A 26429-nucleotide genomic window follows, 5' to 3' on the forward strand; every position below is an offset into this window, starting at 1 on the left:
ATCAAGTGACTATTACGTACAAGGCCCTGTGCTAAATGCTATAGACAGAAAGACAAAAACGAAAGTCCCTGTACACTAGAAGCTTACATTTTAAACGGGGAGGGGGGAAGGGAAAAGAACATATATACAAATAAGTATGTACAAAATATATATCATTAAATAGGAGGCACTTTCAGGGAAGATGCACTAGGAATTGCAGTAAAAACTTTGGGTAGGAGGTGCATTGCAGATGAGCTTGGAAGTCACCCAGTCAGTCCACAGGCATTTATTAAGTTCCTAACCCTACGTTAAGGCTAGACACTGAGGAAGGAAGATAGGGTTTCTAAGAGGCAAAGATGATCAACTACCCTTTACTGCTTCTACTAGGGTCTCAATAAAAGCCAAAAATAAAGCTTTCACTGCTATGAAATTTTTTTCTTTTCTACTGGCAAATAAGGGTGCTAATCCACTGTTAATGTAATTTCAAGATTTTTAAAAGATATGCCACTTTTAATCAGAATCAATATCATACATATATGCATTGTTTTCTATTTTTGTTTGTACCCAGTGAATCACTAATACTCTGAAGCATCTCATGTGGACCCAGGTCTAGAGGTGGACCACGTACAGGAAGCCTTACTTACTGCTCACGCCTTCCCTCTGTTGGTTAGTTCCAGTTTATCCTGTCTAGAACTTACTTTCACATAGGTTGTTTGCATGTCACCTCTCCTATTGGACTGTGAGCTCCTTGAGAACAGGGACTTTCTTTGTATCCCTAGCACTTAGCACAGTTCCTGGTACATAGTAGGTGCCTAATAAATGTCCATTAACTGAGTGACTTCTGATTATGTCAAAGGAATAACCCATAATAAGCCCACTATAAGCAAACGAAGTCTAAGGATTTGGCCGCATTAGATTTAGAGAAAGGAAAATGTTAAAGGTTTTATTTCATATCTTCTGTTGGATTTGGTGTAATGTGAAATTGAACTGGATCTGTTTGCATAAGTCTACAAAAATCTTTATGATTCACCATCTGTAAAATAAGTTACAGAAGACAGCATGCCAAAATATTAAAACTGAAAGATTACGCTCCTTGGATAACAATTCTATTGCTCTCAGAAGCGCTCACTAGAAGTGACACGATAGGGTTGGACAAGATTAGATTTACATTCCCTTTTAGGGAATATATGTACCTTTAAGCTTTCTTAGGAAGAGTATAAAATTTCAACGATTATCAGAAAAGTTCTTTGGGGCTCCAAGCTCAGTACTGTTTCATGATCCTGAAGAAAACCTCAGGAGAAAAGAGAAAAACATGAAAGGTCTGAAAAACATAGTAAGCTTCTGAGATTATTTATTGCCTTGCCTCTTGGAATAATCAAGTAGTAATTTAACTTGAGCATGTGTGATCTTTGCCTTAATTGGCTGCTATGCAGATAGGGCAGCTAGGTGGTGCAGCTGAGAGGGCGCTGGGCCCAGGGTGACTCATCTTCCTGAGTTCAAATCTGACACTTACTAGCTTTGTGACCCTGAGCAAATCATTTAACCCTGTTTGTCTTAGTTACTCATTTGTAAAATGAGCTGGAGAGGGAAACGGCAAATCACTCTAGCATCTCTGCCAAGAAAATCCCAACTGGGGTCAAGAAGAGTCAAACATGACTGAACAACAAATGGCATGGAGACAACTCAGAAGGGCATTCATCTGAAACTAAAACATCCAGGTGTTTGGATCCAAAACATATATGTGCGTATGCATGTATGTATATATGCATATGTATAGGTGTGTGCATACATATGTGTATATGCATGTGTATGGGTATGTGTGTGTATATGTCTGTGTATATACATATATGCATGCATGTGTGATATGTGTATATCTGTATGTATATACACATATGTACATTAGATGTGTGCATACATACATATATACATAGACATACATGCATGCATCTATGTCCATATATATGCGTGTGTGTGTGTGTTCATTTTCAGATAGCTATAAAGAAACCTGGTAATCACTCATGAAGAACCAGGAGTGAGAATGAGCTCCAAAGATCTGAAAGCAAAACAGAAAGATAAGTGTTGGTTTGGGGATTTGTGACAAAGTATCCCAGGGTTCTATACCCTCTCTTCTGAATTTTGTTGGCATAGAAAGGAAGGGCAAGAGAAAAGATGTCCTTTCATGGCTTCGGGATGAGGGAATAGCAATACTTTATAAAAATGTAGTAATATCACCAAGTATACAACCTACCCTCAGAAACAATTTTGAACAGAATTGTCTGCAGCTCCTCAATCCTCCCTTTCCTCACAGGATAGTAAAAATTCTTTTCACCACTTCCCCTGGAACTCTGGGGTAATGGGTGAGTATCAGGTATATTTACCTTAGCATAAATTTCAGCCAATGAGTTACCTCTCTCAGGGGCATTTGTATTTTCTACCTTGGATCTAATTTTGGAATGAAAGGATTTATTGAAGAAATTTAAAAATTATCTAGAAAAGGGAATGAAGGTCCTTCCTAGCACCCGAAAATCATATCACCTAGGCTACATTTTTAAGATCCTACTATATGTGGAGGTATTTGCTAGAGATAGAAAGAAAAAGAATGAAATAGACCTTTCCCTCACTGAGCTTAGAGAGTAGATCCTACTTTCACTGAGATTAGTGTATAATGCAAGAAGTAAGATATGTATACAAATAAATATAATGGAAGGTAAAATGTGAAGAGGGCAACTGATAGATACAGGCAATGTGCTCTGAGAAATTTAAGGTGAAATCATCTTTAGCTAAAGAGATCATTTCAAGCTAGGAGAGAACTTAGTGACCAAAATCATCCAATCCTTGAATTTTACAGATAAGGAAACCAAAGACCAGAGAGGGTAAAGAATCTGCCATAGGTGAAAACAAGCAGAAATGACATTTAAAACTTGTATCTCCTTGGGCAAAAGCTCACTGGGGGACTTGAGGGGTAGGCATGCGTTCTCGGTAGCTACTCCAAGTGAGACACCCTTTACAACCTCAGAGATGCAGATGCTGCATGAAGCTGGAGCTAGTATAATTAAAAAACAGAAAGAGATCCACTTGTTATTTCTACCCCCGGCATTGGAGATCCACCAGATAGAGCAATCAAGTTTGTTATGAAAATTCGAGACAAACTCTGCCCACCTGATTTCTTCTCTCATCTGTGACTGGTCAAGTTAAACTAGAAGTATTACCCATTGAGACTCACAAATGCACTTCTCAAGTTGAATGATTAGCGAGAAAAGTTTTTGAGGTTTCAGCACAAAATATTACCAATGTTCATTCAGGAATTTTTAATTGAAGAGTTTGAGCCCTCACTTACACAGTCAATACTACACAGTCTGCTCTTAACATTCCAATATTCCCCTCAGAATGTTTAGATGTCCAGTTTCAGGAGCCTTTTGGCTAGGAGCAAAGCTAAGTATCTTTTACTCCAGGGGTTACATAAGTTTTCTAGATTCCCATTTCAAAGGCCATTTGACTTATTAAGGAGGATGCCATAAAAACCACTCTGCTGTTGGAACTGGACATTTCAAATACAACATTTTCCTACCAGCCTAGAGATTCCTTCAATATTGATTGTCCTAATGGTGCTTCAAACGTACAAGAATTACTTCAAAGACCGCAGCTTTCCGAGAAAAGAGAACACTGTATCACATTGAAAATGAAAGAAAACAAGCAAAAGAAAGGAGCAGCCATACCACTTCACATTCCTGAAAGGGTCTCTCTTCCTCTCCTTCTTTACTTGGTGTCTTGAAATAAGAGCAATTCCTAAAAAGGCATTTTTGTGACTCAGGGGGCATCTAATTAGCCTCTGCCATGTTCTATGAGAAATAAAGGTTAAACTGAAGTACAAAGTTCAAAGCACAATTAATTTATTAACAAAGCTAGCAATTGCCAATAAATTGGATCTAAGTTTCCTCATTAGCCAAGGATAAACTGAGGAGTTTACTGAGAGCATTTTTATAGTCAATAAAGAGAAATTAATAAAAATTATGTTTTATATATATTCATGAGATTAATATTCATGATACTGATGCATATACATAGGATTTACAGGAATATGGAAGCATAATAGGAACAAGGAAGTAGATCATCTGTAATATTAGGGCCTCAGGCATTTCCAATTCCATGTGATTTTAATTAAGTCAAACCTCAACTTTCTTGTTGACTTGGGTATCCATGATTAGTGAAGCAACTCACTGATAAACTAGAAGAGCATCATGGAGTGTTTTGTAAGTTTTCATGGGTCTAAATGAGGAATTAACTTACATACAAACAGAGAAACTAGCACACAGAGAAGGTGAAGGTTTACAAAAAAAGGGACTTGGGCTCATGGATGTGTGCATGTGTGTGCAAGGGGGAGTTAAACTCTAACAACTTGCTCATAAAAGCTAGCTTAATTAAGTTTAATAAGAAATTACAAACTTTATCTAAAAATCCAGTGTGATTATACATAGATTGAACATAATTCTCAATTTGCATTTCTTAGCCACTAAGTAATTAATAGAAAGAGAATTTGTTTCTCTAGTCATTCTCTTATTAAAACATAGTAATGGTATTATTTTTCCCATTTCTATCAAAGTAATGACTTTTAAAAATAACTTTACCATGAATTTATCTTGAAAGAACTAGTCAGCCATTCCCAGACAGATAAGTAGTACAGAGATATGAATAAATATTTTTCAAAAGAATTAAAAGCTATTAATTATTTGAATGAATGTTGTTCCAAATATTTTTTATTATTTATTTTTATTTTTCAGCATTCACTTCCACAAGATTTTGAATTTCAAATTTTCTCCCCATCTCTCCCCTCCCTACACCCAGGATAGGATCCATTCTGATTATCTCTTCCTCCAATCTGCCCTCCCTTCTGTCAGTCCCACAAACTTTTCTTATCCCCTTCCCTTCTAGTTTCCTGGAGGGCAAGACATATTTCTATGCCTGTATATCTTATTTCCCAGTTGCATGAAAAACCATTCTTAACATTCATTTTTAAAGCTTTGAGTTGCATGTTCTCTTCCTTCCCCTCTACCCACCCATCCTCACTGAGAAGGTAAGCAATTTGATTTAGGTTATACATGTGTAATCATGCAAAACATTTCCATAACAGTCATGATGTGAAAAACTAACTATTTCCTTCTGTCCTGTCCCACCCTCCATTTATTCTATTCTCTCCTTTGACCTGTCCCTCCACAAAGGTGTTTACTTATGATTACCTTTCTCCATTCTGCCATCCTTTCTATTCTTCCCCCCTCTCTTATTCCCTTCCCCCCTGCTTTCCTATGGGGTAAGACAGATTTCCATACCCAATTGAGAATGTATGTTAGTCCCTCCCTAGGCCAAATCCAATGAAAGGAAGGCTCACTTATTCCCTCTCACCTTCCCCCTCTTCCCCTCCATTGTACATTCCCTACCCTAATACTGAGAAAGGTCTCATGAGTTACAAATATCATCTTTCCATGTAGGAATGCAAACAGTTCAACATGAGTAATTCTCTTATGGTTTCTCTTTCCTGTTTATCTTTTCATGCTTCACTTGATTCTTGTGTTTGAAAGTCAAATTTTCTATTCAGCGCTGATCTTTTCAACAAGAATACTTGGAAGTCTTCTATTTCATTGAAATTTCATTTTTCCCTCAAAGGATTATACTCACTTTCACTGGACAGTTGATTCTTGGTTTTAATTCTACCTCCTTTGACCTCTAGAATATCATATCCCAAGCCTCTGATCCCTTATTGTAGAAGCTGCTAAATCTTGAATTGTTTCTTTTTGGCTGCTTGTAATATTTTCTCCTTGACTTGGGAACTCTGGAGTTTAGCTACAATATTCCTAGGAGCTTTTGTTTTGGGATGTCTTTCAGGAGGTGATTGGTGGATTCTTTCCATTCTATTTTACCCTCTGGTTCTAGAACATTAGGGCAGTTTTCCTTGATAATTTCTTGAAAGATGATGTCTAGGTTCTTATTTTGATCATGGTTTTCAGGTTGTCCAACAACTTTAAAATTATCTCTTCTGGTTCTATTTTCCACATTGATATTTTACATTATCTTCTGTTTTTCATTCTTTTGGTTTTGTTTTATAATTTCTTGATTTCTCATAAAGTCATTAATTTCCATTTGCTCTATTTTTATTTTTAAGGAATTATTTTCATGAGTGAGCTTTTGGACCTCCTGTTCCATTTGGACCATTCTGCTTTTTAAGACATTCTTCTCTTCAGTGGCTTTTTGGACCTCTTTTGTCATTTTGGTTAGTCTAGTTTTAAAGGTGTTATTTTCTTCAATATTTTTTGGATCTCCTTTAGCAAGCTGTTGACTTGTTTTTTCATTATTTTCTCGCATCACTCTCATTTCTCTTTCTAATTTTTCCTCTACTTTTCTTACTTGATTTTCAAAATCCTTTTTGAGCTCTTCCATGGCCTGAGACCAATTCATATTTTTCTTGGAGGCTTTTGATGCAGGAGCTTTGACTTTGTTGTCTTCTTCTGGTTGTATATTTTGATCTTCCTTGTCACCAAAGATGTAAGTAAATACCTTTTCATGAAGAAAGTAAGATTCTTTAGTCTGATTTTTCCCCATTTGTTCATTTTCCCAGCCATTTACTTGACTTTTGAGCTCTTTGCTAAGTGGAAGGTGTACTGCCCCAAGCTTCAGGGGTTTAGTGCAGCTGTTTTCAGAGAGATTTCTAGGGACCTGTAAATTTTCAGTTCTTCCAAAGTGGTATGATCAAAAGAGAGCTGTTTACTCCTGTTATGGCCTGTGCTCTGGTCTGTGAGCAACAACAAGCACTCTTCTGTGCCTTGGAACTTTGAGGATTCCCTTTCTATAGCCACCTCAAGCTCTGTCATGCCAGTGCTCTTATCTGCCCCAGGACAATCACCCAGGACTGTGAGAAAGATCAGCTGTTTGATTCCCCCACTGTCTGTAGGCTGAGAGCTCCAGAAGCAGCTACTGTGGCAGTGGTTGTTGCCACCTCCCTGGGTCTGGGCCTAGGGCTGGGATCGCACTACCATGTTTCTCTCTTACCCAGGTGAGAGACCTTTCCCACTGACCTTAAAAGATGTCTTTGGCATTTGTGGGTTGAGAAATCTGGAAACAACAGTAGCTGCCAGTGATTCAGTCCCCTAAGACCTGCTCTGGCCTTGTCTGTGCTGGCATGGCCACTCTGCACTATGCTCCCAGTCTGGTGTGATAGACCTTTCCTGTTGACATTCCAAAATGTCTTAGGCTAGAAATTTGTTTCAGTCTGTCATTTTGTGACTTTTGCTGCTCTGAAATTTGTTTAGAGTCATTTTTACAAGTATTTTAAGGAGTTGGATGGAGAACTCAGGCAGGTCTCTGCTTTTACTTGGCCATCTTGGCCCCAAATCATTAAAAAGAAAATAAATGCAACTCAAAATAGCTCTATGATTTTGCCTTATCCCCAGACAATTGGCAAATAAAATAAAGAACATGACATGCAAAAATAAAATATTAATATGTTTTTTAGAAACACAAAAGAAGGAGTGAACCCATTTCACAAAATCACAGAATTTCAGAGTTGAAAGAAATCTTATCCTTCTTAATAAAGCAGTAAGTGATATCTGCCTAAAGATTTGCAATAAAAATGGATTTGGGGATTTGAGGAGAGAGGAAAGGGTTTGATACAAATAATGAGGAGTATGATGGGAATTGAATCAAAGATGAATACACAGTATTCTGCAGTAATGGTCCATTCGAGGTTATATAGCATGACATGATGGTGAGTCTGGTCAGTAGTACTTTGAGACTTGTTCCAATCATACCTGAAGGTTGTAGAGTAAGAACAAAGAAGGTGGACGTGACTGGGGGAGTGAGAGTAGAAGAAAAATAATGGGGTAAGGGATCCAAGGGTAGAGGACTGAATGCTTTTTAAATGGCTGACAATAAGGTCAATATTGTGAGATAAGCCACCTAACATATCTCCCTGTCTCTTCTCCTGCCTCCTTCCCTCCAGTATTGCCTACATTTACCACTGTCAGGATAACTTTTTTTCCTATTGCATAGATGTCATTATATCATTCCTCTCTTCAAAAATCTTCAATGCACAAGGTTTATTACCTAACGAGTGAGATCCAATTTCCTTTGTCTGGTGTAATAAGTATATCGACCTACGAGGGCTCAGTCCTCAGAACATGTGAATTATACCCTGCCTGGTACCATTTCCCCTCAGAGGTCTCGTAAGCCTGCTTCCAGACATACCCTCCACTTCCACTTCAGAGCGCACACAACTGTCTTTTAACTATATCTTTTGCCTTTCATTATCTGATGAACTGCAACTGAGTGTACTTACAAAAGGTTAGTATTCTGTCTTCCCTGGAGGCTTTTGAGGAGGAAGAACTGCTGTGCTTATCTGGGTGCCATGTGTCCATGCACATATGGTACCTCTATGTCTTCTGTCTGTGGTTTATTATTTCCTAATCTTAGGTGAATGAGTATGAGAGATGGAACAGACCAGTGTACAGTCTTACAAGCTTTGAAAGATCAAAAGAGCTATGGAAGGTTCCCTCAAGGAACTGGAGTCAATAGAAATAGTAGCTAAGTCTTGTGAGGACCCAGCCCTGAGAAACAACCTGCTTGACCCAGCCCAGCAGGCCACCTAGCAACTAATACCCCATGTCCTGTGTGCAAGGGAACAACTCATCCATCAGTCATGCCACATTCAGCATGGAACCTAAAAGGACTTCCAGTAAGAAATATTTTGTAGCAAATACTAGAGGTCACAATGAACACATAAATCAGGGTCAGGAGTGTGGCAGAAGAGAAAGAAAAATCATGATCTGAGAAGAATATTTCAGAGTTCCTGGGCATGATGGCTGTTTTAGGTAATAATGTCTGAGATGTGGCCAGTCCTCTGAAAGACAAAGCAGAGTAGATGTGGGCATCCTCGGGACCCTACAGGAACTCAGCACTGACTACATGCAGATTCAGTTGTTCAGATCCAACAACCACACTTTCAAGATGACTTTTTATCATAGGTCCCAGACACAAAAGGAGTAGAGATAATATGACATTCACTCAGCTAGCAACCAGATTTCTGTTCTCATTTGTTACATACCCACTTGGGAAATCAGTGCTAAGTGCAGAGGGAAAATGGACCATGACCAGCTTAGGATGAAAAGTCTTTTTCTCTGTGGGGCACATTTTCAGAATCTGTCAGAGACATTCGCTTGATACAATTAAACAGGAAGACCAACTTCACTCTAGGTGTACTTGATCTGGGAGCCTAGGACTTTGGCATTTAGAACCCAGCTAGACAGAAGTCTGAAGCAAGACAGTCACTCACCAGCATTTAATTTCATCTTCATCTGCAAGGAGGAAAGTATATCTTCTTGACTGGAGCTGGAGGCCAGTGTGAACTGGGGAGCATGACAACACCAACTCCAGAGTCTTCAAGTTTCCATGAATGATGGAACATAAAATGCATTATGCAGATTAACAACCCAATGTATTAATTAAAAAGACTGTCTAGGACCTAGACATAGAGGATAATTCCTCGCTATGGGAAGGCACATATTTAGCTTCACACATCACATACCTTTTATTGATCATTCTTTCCTGGCTTACTGACTCTAAGTACTGAGGATCTGGGATAAACTACTAAGCCTCACAAGGGAGACATTAGAAAGAGAACGGTTATGCCACAGTCCAGTTGCACCTCAGTCATTCACCTTTAGTGTTGGCACAAGCAAGTGAGATTTCGGTGAAGTGTTGCTACAATATTTGGAAAAGAACCAGGAGTTCTTTGAAAAGGGAATAGAGTTGGGCATTTTTCATTCAAAAAGGCAGATTTCCAAAAGGACCAAAAATTATATCAAATAATGATGATGATGATAATGGCCAGAATCTTTCTCTGCCTGTGCCATAGATATGCTACATCCAGCCTTCATCCTTTTCCTTGGTCATGTCAGGAAAAGGAGGTCTTGATGAAAATTACCTCCATAGTACTTAAGAGGTAGAGCTCATAAAAAAAAGACCACAAACCCAGTGGCCATAATGAAACTCAATATAATTTTATGGCTCAATGACCTCATGAATGTGGGTACTTCTTCTACAATTGCAGATCATATCCAGGGGTATGCTAGAGCCAGTTCAAACTTGCCCGGAGAAAGACAATTGTTCAGTTTTCAGTGGAAGCATTGACACCTTGGAAATCAGCAAATGCAGCAAATCAGGACTTGATTTACTGTTTTGTTGAATGACTAAATTTAATAAATTAATGGATAAAAAGCTAATTAAGATTCAATTTAAAAGTATGCCGTGCATACTTTTTTTTCACAGAATTACTGTTAAACATCTACTAGTACATCTATTACTGACTACATACCACCTTTGGCTTTTCATCCTATGTAACTCATCTATATTTCTCCATAAATCCTTCATAATGGAGCCATCTAATGAATTAGAAGCCTTCTTCTAGTCATTTTAATATTAGGGATACCAGTGCAACACTTTAGTTATCTATCGGTTGTCCCACACTCTTGTAATATGATTGACCCACTTCCTTTTGCAGCTCATTTACACATCTTCATTAGCAGTACATTGTAACCTATTTGTACCTTAACAATTATGCTTTCTCCACTGTGAATTTATTCCATATGAATCTGAAAAGGTCAAAGATACATGTATGTACAAGAGGATCAACTAAATAAATTACTGTTAAAATCTGAGCAGTCTGGTTTCTTAATCTACTTTGTTTTTTTCTGTGTAACTATTTGATTGATCTCTTTTGAGGATCTAAGGATGTTACTGAAGAGGCCCTGTAGTATTTCAGGAGTCCATGTAATCAGTATAATGTACATGACAACAGAAACATCTAAGGCAACAAGATGGTACCATGGATATAGTATTAGGCCTGGAGAACCTGAGTTCAAATCCAGCCTCAGACACTTACTAGTTATGTAACTCAAAGCAAGTCATTTAAATATCTGTCTACCTCAGTTTCCTCAATGGTAAAAGGTGAATAATAATAGCACCAACCTCTCAGGATTACTGTGACAATCAAATGAGATAATATTTGTAAAGGGCTTTGCACAGTAGAACCTAATAAATATTTGTTCCCTGCCATTCCCTCCTGAAGAAAAATAATCATTTCTAGAACATAATTCTTTCATTCGTCCTTTATAAAGGACATCTTTTTTGACACTAATAATCACTTTTGGTGAATGTATATTGTATCAGCAAGGACCCCAACATACACAGGAGGGTCTGCTATCACAGGTTCTTAGATCTGCATTTCTAAAAGGAGAGCAACCTTTTGAGAGGGTCAACAATCACTTTAAGCACATATGTATCATTCATTTAGTTCAGGGGAAAAATTTAGTGCCCTGAACTTCAGAGAAATAAAGACCAACAGACAGGGCTTCCAGCTGCCTGAACATAAGCAATACATGCATCACAGATCAATAGACAGACCCAACTGTCTGACTATACATAGTTACCAGAGAGACAAACACCAACATCTGGATCTTCAAAGCCAGGGGGCTGCTTAGCAGCTTCTCAAAGTCTCATCTGACACACAAACCTTCTTCCAAAATCTAAGCCCCAAAGTAAAACCTCACCTCAGAGTCTTTACGTACTTTTCAGAGACAGAGGGCATCACAACCCTTGAGAACCAGTGCCTCCATAAGAAAATTAACAAAAGATACTTGAGACCTATTAATGAGTCGGGAAGATCTAATTAATATTACATTCTACCCCAAGATCTTTCACGCCCGTAACATAAGCAACTTATATCAGAATAGGCATTAACATTTCTTAAGTAAATACAACATAATTCTCACAAACACATCACGAACTCCACATTTGCAGAATACATAACATAGCATCATTCTTTGGGGGTCAGTCTTTGGGAAGTGAGCAACCAGCTCCTCCTTCCTCAATCCAAAACAAAATTCCAAATAAAGTCTTCTTGGAGATGTGTCCTTCTCCCCACATTGCCCTAGCAGGCACTTTCAGGTGCAGGCTCCAGTGAGCCAAGTTCCAATCTTAACAATGCTCAGCCCCAGCTTCTAAGTCCTGAGGGGCTGTTGGGCAACAAAGCCATTAGGGTGGGGTCTTTGGGGGTTCATGGCACTTCCCCCACTGCCAGTGTGCCAACCTTGGAGAAGTGAGCTGTGGAATGGGAGCTGATAATTGCCTGTGCATAGACCCAGGTGGGAGCTGGTTGCTGCTGGCTCCTGCTGGAGGAGGAGGAATCCAGGAGCTCAGAGTTCAGCCCTGGGGCAAGATGGGAACTGTGCTTTTTTGCAGTTTTCTCCTGGGACAGTTTGGGATTTAGGGGGTGGAGTTGCCTACTCCCAAGCACCCCACCCTGATCATTTTGTTGCCCAGTCACCCCTCAGGACTTGGAAGCTGGGCTAGGAGCATTATTAAGTCTGGGACTTGGCTCACTGGAGCCTACACCTGAGAGTGCCTGCTAGGGCAGTGTGGAGAGAAGGACACCCCCCCACAAGGACTGTATTTGGAATTTTGTTCTGGATTGAGGAAGGAGGAGCTGGTTGCTCACTTCCCAAAGACTGACCCCCAAAGAATGATGTTATGTATTCTGCAAAAGTGAAGTTCGCGATGTGTTTATTGGAATTATGTTGTATTTACTTAAGAAATGTTAATGCCTATTCAGATATAAGTTGCTCAAGTGAAAGATCTTGGAACCCAATGTAATGCTAATGAGAGTTAAAGATCTTCCCCACCCATTAATGGGCCTGCCCATTAAGGGAAGCTGGATTAAGGTTGGCCCACACCTTTTGTTAATTTTCTAATGAGGCACTGGTTCTCCAGGGCTGTGATGCCCTCTGGCTCTGAAAAGTGTATAAAGATTTTGAGGTGAGGTTTTTCTTTGAGGCTTACTCCTTGAAAGTGTTTGTTTGGCCAGATGGGACTCTGGGAAGCCGCTAAAAAGCCCTCCTCTCCCCTTTGAAAACCCTTGCTGTTCCTCTCTCTGGTAACTATGTATGTATGGTCAGACAGTGGTTCTATCTGTCAATCTGTAATGTATGTATGTATTGCTAATTGTCAGACAATTGGAAGCCCTGTCTGTTGGTTTATCTTTGTTTCTCTGTATTTTCTCTAAAGTTCTAGGTGCAGACTTTTTCCCCTGAACTAAGTGAATGATGTATGTGCTTGATTAAAGTGATTGTTGACCTCCTCAAAAGTTGCTTTCAAGGAAAGCAGATATAAGAAACTGTACAGCAGGCCCTCCTGTGTGTGCCGGGTCCTTACCGATACATATGTCTTCCTGTTTAGGAAACATCGAACAATGGTGCCGGGTATAGAGGGAAGAGAGAGCTGAGTTTGAATCTTGATACCAACATTTGTTCATGACCAAGTCATTTTACATCTCTGAACCTCAGTTTCCTCATCTGTGAAATGGCGATAATATACTTTGAGGGTTGTTGACAGAAGGAAAAAACTTTTTTAACCTTTAAGTGCTATGTAATTGTGTTATAATATCAATGCCCAGAGAAAGGACTATTGAACAAAGTTGTGTCTGTAGTTGTATCTACAGTAGAATCTGATATGATCTTGACATACAAATGGCAGACACGTTATCTGAACAGAGCTCTTAAGACTACTTTGCTCTAACAGGTGAAACGAAATTTGGTATTGGTGAACAATAAACACAGCAGGATCGTGAGTTTTCTATACCTCTCAGTCAACTGTGAAAATGAAGTGTCCTTTAAATCTAATTCACACGTAAGTCAAGACATCACCCTGTGATGTCATTGGTCCTTCCTGAAAATAAAGAATGAACAACAACAACGAATTTTCCTAACAATGAAAATTATTAGCAGTACAACTCTTACCGTGTGAGTGCCCACAGAAATGTTTGACAATAAACCAATTTGGGATCCATTGGGATGATGGAAAGCTGAACCTAAAGTCAGGAAAGCAGTTTGAATTTCACTTTATCACCCTGACTAGCAGACTTGTACAAGTACAGAGTATATAAATTCTCTGAGCTTTAACAGAAGGAATAGACTAGATCAGATCTTCTTGAACTTTTTCTACTCAGGACCTCTTTTCTGTAGGCAGCTTTTGTTGGTGTTATATGGTCTGAGGGCACACACAGTGCAAAGTGCTCATGATTTGTGTTCAGAACCAAGGCTGCAGTGAAGTTGCATGATGCAACACAGGCAAATGCTACTAGAAACACCTAAGATTCATTATATTTTTGATTTTTAGCTAATTTTTGATCATTGTACATTCAGAAACCTTTTACTGTTGACAAATTTTTCATGACCCCAGATGGAGTTGAGACCAACAGTTTAAGAGGCTCTGGATCAGATGACCTCTGAGATTCCAATATTCTATGAATGCATCTCTGAAGTTTGTGGTTGTATGAATAGAAAATAAATCACTCCCAGAGGAAAATAAACCCCAAGGAGTCCCTTTGATGAGCACTCAGAGCTCAATACCACAGGATTACAGGATCACAGATCTAGAAGCTGGAAGGTCCCATAAAGACCCATCATGTCCAAACTCCTCATTTTACAGATGAAGACTTAAGACCAGGAGAAATTAAGTAATTTACACACATAGTAAATAACAGAGTATAGATTTGAATTCATGTCTTCTTCGTAAATTCATGACTCATGTCACCTAATAGTCTTTCCACTGTACCACAATGAAAGATTTGCTTTTCCTATCAGAGTTACCAAGGTTCTTATTTAGTATGGAATGCCAGCCACTAACTGACTGGGAATGAATATTTATGTGGAATGTATTACTTCTAATTACTGACATCCACTTTGCCAAGTAAGTGAGAAGTGATGGATTTCTGACCTCTTCCTAAAGAAAAATATGTCTCAATAAATTAATAAATAAAAGGAAGTAAGATTAAGGAACAATGTGTTTTCCCTTATGTTCATATGAGTTCTTCACAAAAGTGAAAGGGAAGAAAATTATGATGAGTGAAAGAGAAATTTTCTGCATTCTGTCCATTTTATAATTGTTACAAATAAATCCTATTTTCTGTGCAATACAAAGCAAAAAATTTTTTTCTGCCCTCTGGAATGGTTGTGTGAATATGCATGTTTATAAAAGAGGAAGCCCCAGAGCTCTGAATTAGGAGTCCAAAGAGCTGAGTTCAAATCCCAGCTCTACTGGTCATCAACTGGGTGAATTCAACAAGCCTCTTAACTTTTCAGGGTTTGTTTCTTCTTACACAAAGTGAAGATGCTGGACTAGATTATCTCTAGGGCATAATAATAATAATAAACTCACATTTATAAAATATTTTAAGATTTACAAAGGGCATTCATTTGATCCTCAACAATTCTGTGAGGTAGGTGTTAATATCCCTATTTTACAGATGAGGAAACCAAGGCTGAAACAGGTAAGATGATTTGACAAGGGTTCTACTGATAGGAAGTATATGAGACAAGTTTTGATCTCAGGTATTCCTAGCTCCAAGGTCATCACTTTATCCACAGATCTACCTAACTGCCTCCTCTCTATGTAGCTCTTATTCTGTGAAAACTTGAAGGGTTCAGGATGGTCAATTTTTGCAGGAAAAATGTAAGAGGGGTTTTAGGAGTCAGCATCTCAGTAGAACATAGATAGATGGATGTCTTTTCACTCAATTTACATTTTAAACAAACTTAATTATGAGTTGTGAGAATTTAGGTAAGCTATCCTCGATGAGTAAAATGAGTTCCCATTTCATCTGTCTGCTGAAATCCTTCTCTTCTTTGCTCAAGACCCGGATTCTATGCTACCTTCTTTAGCCCAATTAGTTAGGCAGGCAGGCTGGCAACAAGAATTTACTAAGTGCTCAATATATGCCAGTTATGGTGCTAAATGCTAGGAATACATATACAAGCAAAAAGAAGGGCATCTCCTGACCTCAAGGAGCTTATATTTTAATGGGAGAAGGTACACATAAAAGGGAATTGAAAAGAGAGGGGTGCGAGTGCACAGAAAATGGTAGAGAAGTACAGAGAATCAGAAGGAAAGCCAAGAGGGGAATGAAGGATGGCAATCTTGGGCCCTCCTCACAAGAAGACCTTCACCAATGAGAATAGGGGAGCTGCAATGGAGGGACATTCCAGTGTGAAAAGGACCCAAGTGATAAGGCAACTTTTGAAAAGTAAAGGCAGTTAAGACATGGTGGTAAGCCTAGGATCACTTCTCCTAGAAAAAAAATTCCTTTACCAACTCTTGATGTGTGCAAAGGTGGTCTTTTGGAAGGAAATTGACAGGTATACATACCAGTATACAAAATGCCTATAAGTGTACGTAGTAACCACTGATGACCACACTGCTCCTGATATCAATGCCACTGCATTTTGTAAGAGAATAAATACAGCCATGGTCCCTGATGATCTGAAAAGACCAAATAAAATCATTTTCTCCTAATTTTTCCAATATAATTCTTCATCTATTCTCTGCCCATCTCTTTCTATCTCATGTTATATGTGTACATTTGAGATCATATAGGGACAACTCACACAAATGCTCACAAAAGATAGGCAAGATGAGATCAGGCAACAGCTAGCAATTTAGCTTGTCTAGAATGTAAAGTGAATGAAAGAGCATCCATGGGATATAAATATGTGGTATCTGCTCCAACCCTTACATTCTAGTGGATTATAAGCTTTTCAAGGGAGCTGTCATTTTTCATCATTAGCATATATAAGGCCTTGCAGATAACATACAAGAAAAGCTTTCTGTCTGTCTCTCTCTTCTGTTGCGTTGAAGATATCAGGGTAACGGACTTTTTGTCACCAGTCCATGAAGATACCTTATTACTTTAGTTTTAAGTAAATGTCTTTTGTTTTACTCTGATTTCACATATTTTATTTCAGGCTTGTTGGGGAGAATCAGTGGAAATAGGATCTTGTGAACTAATGGTAAGAGTCAATTGCCCCTTTAGTATCACAATGTGGGAATAACCAACATGGGGCCTTATTCGAGGGCCTGGTCACTAGAACTATGAAGTTCAAATGAGATAATGTATGCAAAGTATTTAAAAATTTCTAAGTGTTGCATTACAAGTCAGATCCTCTGATTAATATATAGGTTAGAAAAATTTCAGAGCAGCCTGTTAGTTTTCAAAACCATTGGAAAAGAAAGGTAGATTACAAATTTCTTTCAGGCCACTTACCTCATTTCCACATGAACTATTTTTTCTCTCCAACTGGGGGATTTCTTTCATGTTTAAAAAGATTCTGATTGATACATCCTAAGTCTTTTGTTTTGGTTTAGTTCTTTTTAGTTTTTATGTTTTTGTTTTTGCTAAAGAAGTTGAAAGTAGGAAAATAATTTTCCCCACTAAGGAATGAAGCATGAAAGAAAGAATGGTATTATAGATACTTATGGAGGAGTCATTCAGTGACATGGTATCTGCCTAGGACTGCTAATTTTGACTTGTTTTCTTTGCAACTCTCAAAATCAAGCTGGAGCACTTCTACAGCCTCTTCTTCCCACACCCTTCCCATCTCTAAATCCATCTGTTCGTTCCTGACAGAGCACTGTGACTTCTCTTAAAAATATTTATAAATAACATGCCCAAAACAATGCTGTGTCAATCTCCAAGCTGGCGTTACCGTGTGTGAGGAGGGAGAGGTGAAGGAAGGCAACAGATTCTTTAGAACAAAAAACACAAAAACCCAGAATCAGGAAGTGAGAACCTAATTCTAGCTAATTCCCTATTTTATGTGACTTTAGAACTCTAGGTTAATAATTTCAGCTCTCTAGACCCCTGTAAAATGAGGGGGCTATACTAGATAATCTTTGTGGCTTACATTAGGCTCACATTGGATAACAGTACGTGACAGTGACTTGCCATAAATTCCCCCATGGCTGTTTTGGTAGCAATGATAAGAGGACACTAAAAGAGGATGGATAACTGAGCTTTGGAAATTACTTCATCCCTACCTGGGATACTGTATTAAAAGGTCTAGGATTTCCAAGAACTGGGATAAAGTTTCCCATTCAGTTCACTTAACCAATTTATTAAAAATATTCACCAACATAGAAAGAGTAGATATAGACATAAGTATTCTGCTTTTACTACTACCAATCAGATCCCCATCTCTGTCTGGCCTAGGATAACCAAGAAGCACATGTAATTGCTCCCAGGAAGTTGACTCTATTGAAACACAGCCCAGCCACCAAATGTTAGGAGCAAATGTAGCCAGCATAACCAGATGTTGGAACTGGATGGTTTTATTCTGAGATAAAGGACACTAGAGTCTCTTATAGAAGCAATGTTCTCGAGGAGATCAGATTAGACTGAAAACAGGCTTGGTTGAATTCCTTTCTATGTCTATTATGTCCCTTCTTATCTTGAAGAGAACACATCTAATCAACCTGGCCAAATATATATACATATATATGTGTATATATATATATATATATATATATATATATATATATATATATATATATATATGAACATATACATGTGTATGTGTTTGTGTGTATACATACATATACATATATATGTGTGTGTATATATATATATATTCAGGAACCATTTTAATGATTGAATATGGCTTCATGTTGTGGCAAAAAAAACCCAAAACAATGAGCCTGACAATCCCACTCCCCACCCCTGGGGACACAACCCCACCAAACTAGCTTCCAAACTTTCTCCCATTTCACAAAAACTAAAAGTCTTATCCACAAAAATGAATAACATTTCATTAGAACTCAGACACTAGATAGATGCCTGAATTCTGGAGTGTGACTAATATGAAAACTGAACAAAATCAAATGCTTGGAAACTGATCTTCATATTGATAGTTATCTTAAGTTATGAGAGCCACTTTCAATTGTCATTGCAGATTCAACCTGTAAGAAGAAAAAAAAGGAAGATTTTTAAAGCTTTAATTGGGGTGGGGATTGGTGAAATACAGGTAATTCTTTTTTTTTTCCCATTTTTAAAACTTTTTTTTAAGTTTTGAGTTTCAAACTCTATCCCTCCTCCCTCCCTGAGACAGTAAGCAATCAGATATAGTTTATATAAGAGCAATTATGTAAAATATTTCCATATTAGTCATTTTGTACAAGAAGACTCAAATAAAAAGGAAAAAATGAAAGAAAGTGAAAGCTAGCATGCTTCAGTCTATATTCAGTCAATATCAGCTCTTTCTCTGGAAGTGGATAGTAGGCTTCAGCATTAGTCCTTTGGGATTGTCTTGGATCATTGTGTAGCTGAGGAGAGCTAAGTCATTCAGAGTTCTTCATCGAACAATATTGCTGTTACTGTGTACAACGTTCTCCTGGTTCAATACAGATAATTCTTAATTAGCTATGTAATCATACTTGGAAAACCTGCCAGGAAGCAGCTGAAAAATTCCTCAATCCTCCTGTCCCTCTTTTAACCTGCCAGACCTAGAGGCCTGTGGGCTACCCGAGTCTTTCTTACCTCACCTCCCGAGGTCTTCGGCTGGCCACGCCCGGTGCGCGTATGAGAGAAAGGACGTTCCAGAGTCGAACAAGGGTTGAGCTTTATTTCAGGGTCTCGGTTACAAGTGCAGGGGATTCTTCCTTAGGAGGGAGAGAGAGAAGGATCTCCCAAGGAGGCAAAGATCTTACAATAAGAGATTGGAAGTAGAAGTATAAGTGAGGAGAGAGGGGGAGGGGAGAGAAGAGAGAGGAAAATGGGGAGCCTAGTAAGTTCACACGTGGCCCTCCGCCCAAGAGACTTTTTCGGGCTTTCCTGGACCTACTTAAGCCCTCTGTCGCGTAGTTTACATATCAATATCGAGCCTGTTAGGAGACAACAGGTGTGTCCAATCCGGGACAGCCTCAAGAGCAGGGAGGCTCCACCCATCACGTATCTCCCGGGAAGAGGCGGAAATACCCGAGCTAGCCAAGCTAGCTCGGTCTGACCTTCTCGATTCCCTGCTGTTTTCCTGGGGGGCCTCGTAAGAACTCTAAGATTTAGAAGCTCCCACCTTTACCCGCCCGAGACCGTCCACACGGAATTGAACTTCCAACCTTCACATTAACCCATAACCATTGTGGAAGGGGGGCAGCTGCATATTGATCTGATTTTGACTGAAGTTTTCAAAAGCAATCCTTTATCTGTGGAGTATGGAGACAGAGCCCTAGGCACAGAACGACTGGGTAGCAGAGGCCAAAACCTTAGTTTGGAGAGACTGGGAAGCAGGAGCCAAAAAGCAAGCCCAGGAATCTTGCATGAATTATAAAGGACCAGAAATTCAAAGCATCCTAGGATTTATACCAAAACCTGACTTTGGCGAGCCCATCCAGCCGCCTCATTTAACCGAAAGGAAAACTGAGAACTTAATCCCCAGCAGGAGCAAGGACTTGGTAGTTGCAGTTGCATAGTGGTTAGAGTATTGTACCTTATTAGGAAAATGAGCTCAAAGTCGGCTTCAGATACCTTCTGGCTGAGGGATCCTGCATGGATGATTTAACCTTTCTGTGACTATATTTTCAAATCAATGAAATGAACAGAGGTCAGTAGTTTCAAATCCTAAACTACACCACAAAGAAACAATCAAGAAAATCATTTAATACTGCTTAAAAAAATAAAGATGTCAATCAATGGAACAGATTAGGGATAGAACATACCAAAACAAACATTGCAGCACAGTGTTCAGTAGACATAAAGACCTCAACTACTAGGGTAAGAGTTCATTATTTGACTGCCAGGAAAAATGGAATACATTCTGGCAGCAACTAAGTATAAATCAACATCTCACACCATTAACCAAGATGAGTTCCAAATGAATCCATGTCATATATAATATATATCATAAACAAATTAAAGCATCAAGGAAGAAAAGACCTTTCACAACAATGAATAGGGGAAGAGTTTGTGAAGAAATAAGGGATAGAGAGGATCACAGAAGACACAATGGATGATTTTGATTAAATGTTAAATAGTTTTATACAGATTAAATCAATACAGTTAAAATTAAGAGAAATGATAATGGGAAATATTTACAAGTTTCTGTTATAAAAGTCTCATTTCCAAAATATGTAAGGAAATGATTCAAATTTACGAGTGAGAACCATTCAACAATAAAGTAATAGTCAAAGAATAGGTGGTGCAGTAGATGGAGTACTAGGCTCGGGATCAAGAAAACCTGAGTTCAGATCTGGCTTCAGACACTTATGAGATCTTTGACCACTGGCAAGTCACTTAACCTCTGCCTATCTTAGTTTCTTCATCCATAAAATACGGATAATAACAGCACCTACCTCCCAGGGCTGTTGTAAAAATAAAATAAGATAATAATTATAAAGCATTTAGTACAGTTCCTGGCACTATAGTAGGTACTATATAAATATTAGCTATTTTTATTAAAAGATGCAAACAGGTAATTTTTAAAGGGAGAAATTCAAGCCATTGCCAACCATATGAAAATGTTAAAAATTACTTATAATTAGAGATATACAAATAAGAGTTCTAATCCTTCCCTATCAAATTAGCAAAAATGATTAAAAAGGAAAATGCAGATTTTAAGGGGTTAAGGAAAAATAGAAAAACTAAAATTTGTTGATGGAGTTATGAATTGGGTCATCCATCTGGAAAGTCACTAAATTGTACAGATCTTTTGAACCAGTTCATGGCACACAGTTGGTTAGTTGTCCCTCATTCTCAAAAAGGATCAAAAGGACATCATTATATTGGGGTCAAGGTCAGACATATGGTAGGTGCTAAATAAATGTTTATTGACCTAGTGATACCAGTACCAAGGTCTATTTCCCAATGAGATCAAAGAAAGAAGACTCATATATATAGTCTGAGAACTCAGGCTTGCCTAAGCAGCACAGATAACCACTGCCATGAGCCACCACAGATGCCAATTGGAAAGGAGTCCTTCCTCTCAGGAAGTCCTGATTGATGCTATGGATGCCCTGGGACATAGCCTCGGTCACCTTACTTCAGTTATGACTAACCTCTTTAATCCCGAGTTCCTTCATTTATAAAATAAGGGGAATGAGTTACCTTCCAGCTCTACATCTACGATCCAAGATCCATATTCAAAAGGTTGAGTGAGAATAATAGTTGAAATCTTTGGTTTGAAGAATAGCTCAGGTCTGCACTCTAACATTTCTTCCTTGGCCCCTGAGATGCCTTCCTTTCAGCTGTGGCAGAGAAGTATGCCCTAAGGAAGTGTTCCTCTAGCTTTTCATTAGCTAAACATGTCAACAAGATTTCTGCTCCCCTCAGTTTGTTATCTGCATGAATAAACTGCCTCCTTCTAAGCACACTTAAAAGAATTTCTCCTCTCTCCTTTCTGAATGAACCCACCTGTGGTGAAAAGTCCTTCTCCCTGCAGGAGTTCAGAATTTCTCTTGGGAGAAAAAAAGAAAGAACACCTCTGAACATTAGACTATTCCATTTAGTCTACTTGGCAAAGATACTGGAGTTTGCTATATCCTTCTCATTGTACAGATGAGAAAACTAAGGCAGACAGAGTTAAGTGACTTGCCCATGGTTACACAACTTGCAAATGTCTGAGGATAGATTTGAACTCAACAAAGATGAGTGCAAAGTACTGTTCTTCATGCTGAGAATAGACACCAAAAAAGTCCTTGATCTCTAGGACCTTACTTCCCTCTGAGGTAAGATCTAAGGACCACTGGGGAAGGATTGGTTTTTAATACCGAAGAGGGTCTTCCATGGGTTAGAGTGCCAAGGCTTCTTAACCTGTGGTTCATAAGTTTCTTTAAATATATTTTGATAACTGTATTTTAATATAATTGGTTTCCATTGCAATCTCATTTATTTTATTTTATGCATTTAAAAATATTATTCTGAGAAGGGGTCTTTAGACTTCACCAGATTGGCAAAGGTTGACACATAAAAAAAGGTTAAGAATCTATGGGTTAGACTAAGTAATAGTTAACAACTTAATAATTACTCTGAAAAAGAACAGGATATACAGAAGGGATAACTGAAATTCATTAAAGTAGTCCAACTGTGCCACTTTGGTCACTAGCCTCAGCTTCATTCTTTTCCTATGCTGCTAACTCAAAGAAGTACATAACGTCCAGGACTATGGCAAGAGACTATGGAGAGATGTGTATGTATGTGAGCATTGGTCACAGATGAAATTCTGAAGTATGCAAAGTCTGTCTCCCCGGGTCTATGACGTAATTAAGTAATCACTTATCCCCAGGAACTCATGGGTCCTGTTCCCCACAAAGGAATAAATTAATGAAGACTGCTGTTCCTGTGTGAAGCAGCATTAAGATGGACTTATTTGCAATTCACCTCTTCATTTCCCTTTCTCTCCTGCCTTGGAAAGCACAAAGTAAATCATCAAAGGATGGGCAGCTAGGTGGTATATTAATCTTAATCAGTCCTGAGAAATTAAAGGGAGGGGGCAATAGAATTAAAGAAGGTTAAATCTGGGAAGAACCTTAGAGATAAATTATTCTAATCCTTGCATTTTATAAGTAGGAAAACAGAGGCCCAAACAGAGAAAGGTCATAACTCATAAGCTCATTAAGCCTCATGGAAGGGATCTCAGGAAAAATCTATCCCAAACCAAATCCCCTATTTAACAAATAAGGAAAACAGGCTGTCAAGTGACTTGCCCAAGATCAATCACACAAGTAGAAAGTAAGCATTGGAGGCAAAATTTGAACTCAGGTACTCTGAGCTATGAGCCAACTATACCCAAGGTTACACAGTTCTGGTATGATGAAAAGATCAGTGTATTAAAAGTCAGATGCTCTTGTTTCCATTCTCATTTTGGCTACTGGCTATCCATTCAATCTTAGGCACACTTCCCTCATGTGAAAAATTAAAAGGTTAGAACATCTCTAAGGTCATTTTGAGCCTTAATATTCCATGACCTCTGAAAATATTATGCATCTGTTCAATGCCCAGTATTTGTCTGAGTCACCGTTGAGTGTATCAAAGACTCCCACATGATGCAGTTTATAAGCAGATTTTGACAATATTCTGAAATGTTTATTAAGAATGAATTATCTGTTCATTTCAAACTAATGGGAGAAACAGCCCCACTGTGACCTGGCTCTCATCCAACGCCAGCAGCACGGAGGAATGATTCACAAGGACATTTCCACTTTTGCTTATTAGCTCCCCTCTGGAGCTTGAAAAATGAATTTCAATATCTGAAAGTATGCTTGGTTGGGTTTTCAATACTGTTTGTCTTACGAACTGTGATATTGAGAAGCATATGAAAAAATTCCTATAGTAGATTCTCAATATAATTGCTTTAAGATCCATATGCTTGCTCTAGCCCACCAGTTTTATGAGTTTTTCTCCCTGTGATCCCAGATGAAAAGGATCATAGCTATCAGATATTATTTCAATGCCATCAAGAACATGTGTTCTTGGTGCTGTTTGTGGTTTACGTAGGCTTATTTCTTTCCTAAGTTGTGTAAGTAACCCATATGTCAGAAATCCATATGTCAGAAACCATCACGATAAGAAGGATCTGAGAACATTTGGAGGGAGGCATAGTTCTCATCCCTTAACTCTTGGCATCCACCCAGCAAATGTGGGACAGTGTATGACTGGTAATATCCCTTCCCTTTAAACATGCCAAGGCAAAGTCCTCATTAATAGGCATGCAGTTCAGAATTTTTGTGCTTGTACAAGACTGGTGATTTTTATCTGCCAATAACGAAAAAAGTCCCTCTGCCAAAGAGGAAAAAATCCTTCTACCAACATAAATTGGTAATTACTTTACAGCTTACATTCTTAAAGAAAATTGCTTGGGAAACTGAGAAATTAAGCGACTTAGCTAGGATCACATAGCTCCAGAATACTAGGAGATGAGAATTAAACTCAGGTCTTCCATATTGTGCAATGTTTTCTTGATCCCCCCCCAAAAAACCCCAAATCAAGGAAAGCAAATCAATCATTATTTGTTATATAGTTACTATGTGCCAGGCACACTGCGCAAGGTGCTGGGGTACAAAGACAAAAGAGGAAAAAAAGTGCCTTCAAAGAGTTTATTATCTAGTAAGGAAAGTCAAGTTAAGTGGTGCAGTGGCCAGGGTTCTAGGCCTGAAGTCAGGAAGACTCATCTGTATGAGTTCAAATCTGCCCTTGCACATTTACAAATTGTGTAACCATGGACAAGTCACTTAACTCTGCCTCCCTTTTTTCATCTGTACAATGAGAAGAATATGGCAAACTCCAGTACCTTTGCTAAGAAAACTGAATATAGGATCATGAAGAATCAGACATTACTGAAACAATTGAACAACTGTAAAAATATACAAAATAGATGGGTGGGGTATCAACAGGCAATCACAACTCCATGAAACTTATGTGAAAATTAGGTTTACTACAAGAGAAATGAATATGCATGTGAAACTCAGAGTTCACAATCCATACAGAAGTTTGCATATTTATGATTATAAAACAAAGAAAAGAGGAAAAACCATAAATCTTCACTTAAAGAGGTATGGCATGGAAGGAGTAAAGGTGGAAAGAAGACAAAACCCCTCCCAAAGGGGAGGAGCAAGGCAGCGGCAAAAGCCACACTCTTTGTCCTTGGAACCTGATAGACCATGAAGATATGATGACCTCCTTATTTACAAGGGTCTAGCTACACAAACCTAGTGCAGATTATTTGGTGCCTGTCTGAACTCCCAAGTTCACCCAGAGAGTCCAGTTTGGGATACAAACAACAAATGTCAGTTGGGAGTTGGGTTGGAAGCATTGTCCTTGACACATTGAGGACCTCCTGCATGCTCTGGTCCAGTGTCTCTGGAAAGTATGGCAGCTCAAAAAGACAAAGTCAGGGGAACTCTTAACAGTTCTTAATATTTCCCACTTTTGATCAAAGGTGACCCCTGGGCATGCCAATGACCACAGAGAGCACACTGTGTAAAATAGTACCATGGATACTACCCAGGACAAACTTAATTACAAAGTGGGATCAGAACCATTAATCAAGCCCAGTATAACCCATATCCTTTATGTGGGCAAGCACTATTAGTGGAAGGTGGGGAGTGCCCATGAGGTGGGAGGAGAGGTGTATCAATAAATCATGTAGAGAATAGTGCTTGAAGTGAGACTTTAAGGAAAGTTAGGAGTGGAGGAGGTGAGGGGGCAGTATACATTTCAGGCAAAGGTAATCATTATCCCTATATAGGTTGCTCCCTGTAGTTGCAGGTTTTCCTGGCAGGTGTTGCTATACAGAGCTCTCCATAAAGACTCCTCCATTTTCTTGCAACTCTCAGCAGGGATCACTAGGTTTGGAATTATTTTCCTGGGCTTTAACACTGCTCCTGCTGGCAAGAGGTCATGTAAAGCCTGGCTTGGGAAGCAGGGTCCTTGCTGACCCCTTCCATCTAAGTTCACATGTGATGACCACGAACATTGATATAATTTTTCTTTCTTCCATTCAGAAAGGTGCCTTTCACCCAAGCAAACACTCCCCACTTGTTGAGGAGCTGACACAATGCCCCTCATTTAGCAGCCTCAGCTAATTATCCCATCT

The sequence above is a fragment of the Notamacropus eugenii genome, chromosome 1, assembly GCF_028372415.1.
Source record: "Notamacropus eugenii isolate mMacEug1 chromosome 1, mMacEug1.pri_v2, whole genome shotgun sequence".
Lineage (NCBI taxonomy): Eukaryota > Metazoa > Chordata > Mammalia > Diprotodontia > Macropodidae > Notamacropus > Notamacropus eugenii.